Source organism: Cynocephalus volans, chromosome 6, assembly GCF_027409185.1.
Source record: "Cynocephalus volans isolate mCynVol1 chromosome 6, mCynVol1.pri, whole genome shotgun sequence".
Taxonomy (NCBI): Eukaryota; Metazoa; Chordata; class Mammalia; order Dermoptera; family Cynocephalidae; genus Cynocephalus; species Cynocephalus volans.
This window is the reverse complement of record NC_084465.1, coordinates 118,589,616-118,595,615: the sequence shown is the minus strand read 5'-3', so window position 1 is coordinate 118,595,615 and position 6,000 is coordinate 118,589,616.

Below are 6,000 nucleotides of genomic sequence, written 5' to 3'. Positions count from 1 at the left end.
AAACATTAAAGAGACTTGCAAAAATGCTAAACAGTGCCCTTCTTCCCACTTTTTGTGTGTGTGTGTTTTGGAAACTAGTTTTCATAAAAGCATTTTATTTACGTCAACATGTAATAGGTTTCTTATTGTGCAATGAATTAATAAATCTTTTAAATGATCATTTTGGTTTCTCATATGGAAAGGATCAATAGATATAACCCACATGACCAAAAATCTCTGTGATCTTCGATAATTCTCAAAAGCGCAAAAGATTACCGAGACTAAAAACTTCGAGAACTCCTGTGTTAGGACAACCCATGGAGAAACACACATGAAATGGTAAGGATATTGACAAGAAAGTGGCTGAAATGATAGCGCTGGGAAACTTGACCTGATGGGAAGAGAAGACAGAGAAAGTAAAGCAAGGACCAATTAGAGGAAGCAGAGACAGGGCCTGGCAGCGCACTGAGGCTGGAACACAGGGGTGGTGACCTCACTGGAAGGGAGCTAGACGCCCCGACTCCCCAGTGGGCTGTTGGAATAGCGGACGACCCAGATCTGAGAGTGACCTTGGAGGGCGTGGCTGAAGCAAAGGGAGGGAGGTCACCGGGAAAGCAGAGGTGAGCGGATTCGGAGGTCGGGGTGGGGTACAGGGACGTTCCTGGGGAAATCAGCTACCCAGGTCTCCCTAAAATCCCGAGCTTGCCCAGAGGACCTGTACCTGCGGGGGTGTGGATGTGACGGTGGGGCGAGAGCACAGGTGTGCGGTGTGTCCCGGCGGGCGAGGTGAGCGTGACGGGTGCACGCGTGGGGTAGAACGGAGTGTTCATGTGTGATGATGGCACGTGGCGGGTAGTGGGGTTGTGGGGGGGGTCTGTGGGGGGGTCTATGTGAACCTATTTGTGGCGTGGTGGGCATTGCGGGTGTCCCGATGAGCGGAGGGAGAATGGGGTGTCGGGTGTCCGTGGAAGCGGCGTGTGGGAACGAGCGAGGACAAGGCACTGGAACTCGATGAGGGCGAGGGAGGTGGCCGGGGAACCGGGACGGCGCGGGTGGCCCGGCCGGCGGCGTCTGGCAAGCTCCGCCCGCGGGCGCCCCGGGGCCTCCCCGCCCTCCACCTGCGCCCTCCCCTCGGTCCCGCCGCGCTCGCCCGGTGTCCCGGCGCCACCTCCACTCGGCCGCCGCCGCCTCCGCCGCGGTCGCCGCCACCATCGCCGAGCATCCGAGCCGCCCCCGAGCCGCCGCCCGAGCAGGTACGACCGCGACCCCCTGCCCAGCCTCGGCCCGCGCGCTCACTGTCCCGGCCTCAGTTTCCCACGGGAGGGCGCTCGGGTGCCTGTCGGCGGCGCCGCGCTCGCTACCCCGCGGGGACCCGGCACGGGGGCTGAGCCGGGGACGGAGGGCGACGCTTGGGGTGGGGGGCAGCCCCGTGTGCGGGAGGAGGGCGGGGAAGACGGCGAGGGCTGCGGAGGGGGCGGGGAGAGGTGTCGCTGCGGAGGTGACAGCGGCGACACTCGAGGGCGCGCACGACGTGCCGGGCATCGCCCACGCGGCGTCCCCGTGCGGCGGGCTCTCGGCGCTCCCTCTTCACAGGGCACAAAGCCGAGGCTCGAGGGTGCAGAAGCTTCCCGAGGTCCCTCCCGGGGACAAGCGGGGTGATTCTGTCCCCCGTCAGCCCGCTCGGGGAGCGCGGGTGAACGCTCTCAGTGTCCCCGCGGGGCGGTCCTGAGGAGAAGGCTAGACCCGAACCCCTGCATCTGTCCCCCCAAGAGCTGAGTTTATGTCCCGGAGATGTCACATCACTTAGGTGTGCTGGGAGGGGGGTCGTTGGGGAGTGGAACAGAGAGCGTGCGGCATAGAGCCGGGACCTTCCCGCTCTAGCGTGGAGGGAGAAACTGAGGCACGGAGTGTAGGAAGGAAGCAGCAGAGCTTTTCCATCCACACGAGGCGCAACAGCCCCCCATCCCACCTCCACCAGGGAGTGGGGGCGCACAGCCGGGGCTGGCGTCTGTCCCTGGCAGCGCCCCCCTTAGAGATTACATGGAGGACCTGTCTGAAGGCTCCCAGAGGCCTCAGGACAACCTACCACCTACTGAAGAATCCATGGGCTCCCCATCCTCTGTAACCTGCCAACCCCTGCCCTTGCCGCTCCCCAAAGGGAACCACCTTCACAATTTGGGGTGTTTCTTCTAGACCTTTCCTACACCTACACAGTCATCTATACGTACCCATAGAAAATATGTAAAACACTTAGTAATGTTGTGGGTGGATGTTTAGTAGAGACAGCATAATCCATCTCTATATCATTCTGCAGCTTAGCTCCGTCCCCTTATCATTTCTTTGAGAGTTATTTATGTAGCTGCACATAAATCTCGCTTATTTATTTAAACTGCTGCATAGTTTTCCACATGGGTGCACTTACTGATGGGCATTTAGGTCACAAAAATTTTTGGACCGGTTTTTATTTCAGTCTCTTCTGTAAATTGACATCTTTGGGTTAAGTTCAATTTCCTGTTCTTTGTCCTAAACTAACTTCACAGGATCTGAATTTGAGGAACGAGGCTGGGCTGAGCCAGGCCACAAGCTCTGCCTGTCCATTCCCCAATGGGCAGACATCCCATCAGTGCCACATCCAGGAGTTCTCTCTGGATGCCCCCAATGCTGCCATCCCCACACTCCAGTAGGAGACAGAGGACTTAAGAACCATGGACTGACGGACTGGAGTGTCCCAGGTCCTGTTCGTGTACCACAAACTTTCCAGGTCTGGGCTGTGGCATAAGGAGAGTGTGTTTGCCCTAGAACTCAGGATGGCACCACCAAAAGTTTGGGGGAATGCCTGGTCACAGCTGGGTTGGTGAAAAGCTGCAGTCAGAGATGCTGGCATTACAATCTCAGCTCCACCACATCCTAGCTCGGGCAATTCCCTTCCCCTCTCTGAGCCACAGTTTTCATATCTGTAAAATGGGCACGGTGGTAATGGTCACCTCCCAAAGTGTTGAGCGGATCAACGGGATGATGCAAAAAACAAAATGCATAGGGCATTGTGAGCACTCAGTAAGCAGGAAGTCTTGTTGAGGACAGGAGAGACCTGGAGATGGCCTGGGATGGGGGTGATGCCAGAGCCACAATTTTGGACCTCACCCACACCCCAAGTGCAGGCCAGAGAGTCCTGAGTGCTGGATGGGAGCCACGAATGAGAGTTCTTATGTTGGGAGCCAAGCCCAGCTAACAGTGGGGTTCAGAAGTATCAGGGTACTTACAAAGGGCCTACTGTGTGCCTGGCCCTGAGTTAAGATACAGAAACAAAATAAGCCGCCGTGTCCACCTTTGAAATACAGGAGGTAGCAGAAGTTACCAGCAAGGCCTGGGGGCAGCTTTTGTGAGGCCCACGCTCCTTTCAAAATTTTAGATTATTCCCAAGATTTTAAAAAGTGGGAGATGTCACATAGAACTCCATATTTCTGGATCCTCATGAGAAGAGCTGGCAACTCGGCTCAACCTTCAGCTTCCCCCTTAGATGGGGCAGGCACCCTCCAGGGCACCGCAGTCCCCACCTGACCCACCCCTCATTCATAAAGAGCAGCGAGCATAATATAAAAGTTAACAACATAAACTCCACAGCCTGGCTCTACCTCCCAGCTGTGCCGCGGATTAGTTGTGTGGTCTCAGGCAAATTATTTAGCACTTTTGTGACTTCATTTCCTTATGTATAAAATATGGATAATAAGTAGCACTTGTCTCAAAGGGTTATTTTAGGCAATAAATGAGTCAACACACTAAACCTCTTAGAACAGTGCCTGGATCATGGTAAACACTAAATGTTGATGATGCTGATGCCGATAATGGTGGTTTTAACTGCCTGGTCCCTGTAATAGTGCATTTCTACTCCACATTGTACTCCATATAAAATGTTGTGCAAACACAGGTGAGGGAGAGAGGAAGGAAGGAAGGTAGGTAACACTTTGTGCCTCTTCTTCAAATAAGATGTGGTCTTTGGTACTTTTTCTGCCCAGAGACAGGAAGGGACAACATTTCAAGGAAAGCTACAAAGAGGAGGGGATTTCAAAGGTGGGTTTTGAGGGATGAATAGGAGTTCTTCTGGAGCAGTAAAGTGAGAAAGAAATTCCACACAGAGGAAATAGCCCTTACAAAAGCCAGAGGTATGAACAAGCGAAGTGTGCTTAGGAAGTGACAAGTAGTCTGATGTTGTTTTGCAGGAAAGTGAGTAGGAGAGGTGGGGATCTAGGGAGACAGAAAAGTAACTTGAGGCCATGTTGGGGCTAGAGGCAGGAGAAAGGATGAGCATTTCTTGAGCACCCACTGTGTGCGAGTGCTCCTTTAATCACCACCACCGTGGTCCTCATATTGCCCCTGTGAATCAGGTTTGGGGATCCCCATTTTACTGATGAGTTAGATAAAGGCTTGGGGAGGGTAAGCTGCTTGCCCAAAATCTTGCAGTGGGTTGGTGATAGAGCTGGGGCCAGACACCAGATCTGTCTGATTTAAGGCCAGTATATACTGTCGGAGTTTCAGTTTTCTTACTGTAATGTGGAGATCGACTAATAAAACTACTACTTACGTTTGCTGGAGGGTTAGATAAGAAAGTGAATGCACAGCCCTTAGCACAAGACCTGGCACATAGCAATCGTGGTTGTCATTTTGATTGAGTGAGGTCTGTGTTCCTCCAGCCCTCTCAATTTAACTCACACCATTGCCAGCCTCAGAGGGGGGAGCCCAAGGAGTGAATGACCCAGTGGGTCTCCAAGCATGATCCCCAGACCAGCAGTATGAGCATCAAGTAGAGCTTGTCAGAAATGCAAATTCTCAGACCCATCCCGGACCTCCTGAATCAGAGACGCGGGAGTGAGGCGCAGCCATGTGTATTTTAACAAGCCCTCCCAGGGATTCTGATGCACACCCAAGTTTGAGAACCACTGGCCTAGAGAAAAATTTCAAATGAGATCTCCTCCAGCCACCTGCATCCACACCAGAAGAGAGGGTGGATGGTGAAAATTTTGCCCTCAGCAAAAACACAAATGGGAGAGTATGCCCGAAGACAAAGGCATGCTCAGCCCTGGAGCCTAGAAGGAACCATTTCTTTACAAATTGGAAAGTTGCCAAGGGACCTAGTGTGCCTGGGGTTATTATTCTTTAGGACTTACTCTCTTTCCTAGTCTTACAGATTCCAGTGTGCCCACCTTGAGGGCCTGGGGCAAAATTTGACTTTTAGAGGAACTGCTTCCTGATGAGGAATGCCCCAGGCAGCTAAAGACCTGCCCCCATCTCCACACTGCCCTATAAAAAGCCTGTTCTTAGAGGTCCCTCTGTGTCAGGGAGCCTTTGTGGGAAGTCCAGGGACAAGTCATGAGCAGCAGGGAATGATCTCATGACTCTGCAGAAGGGCCATTAAGGAGGTCCCAGATCAAGTGACAAGGAGGAAGTCCAGGTTGGGGACTGTCACATCCTTCAGAGGACCTCCAATAAAAAATCAGGACCCCTCTGCATGTCCCCTTCAAAACACTAATTAAGAGTGGGGAGGCAGTGCAGCCTCATGTGCAGAAACATGGCCTTGCCTTCAAGATAAAGATTTCTAGGTCTGCCTATAAAAGTTAATATGTTCTGCATGACCAAAAAATAAAAACCAAACCAAACCAACCAAACAAACCCATAAACCCAGGCATGCCAAACTAGTAAAAATATGTGCGATTATTATGACAAAGAGTTAATTTCATGGACAAAGAACTCTTGCAAATCAGAGTTCAACCACCCCATCCAAACAAAAAAAAAAAAAAGAAAGAAAGAAAGGAAAGGAAAGAGCAAAGGATATGATTTGCCTGATCAAAGGGAGAAAGTATAAATTGAATTCAAACAGATGAAAAGATACTCAACCTCACTCCAAAACAGTAGATACAAAATGAAACCACAGTGATTCTGTTTTCCACCCATCAGACAGTTGAGTAATACTCAGTGCTGGTAAAGATGTGGGGAAACCAGCACCGTCAGATTCTGCTGGTGAGGGTA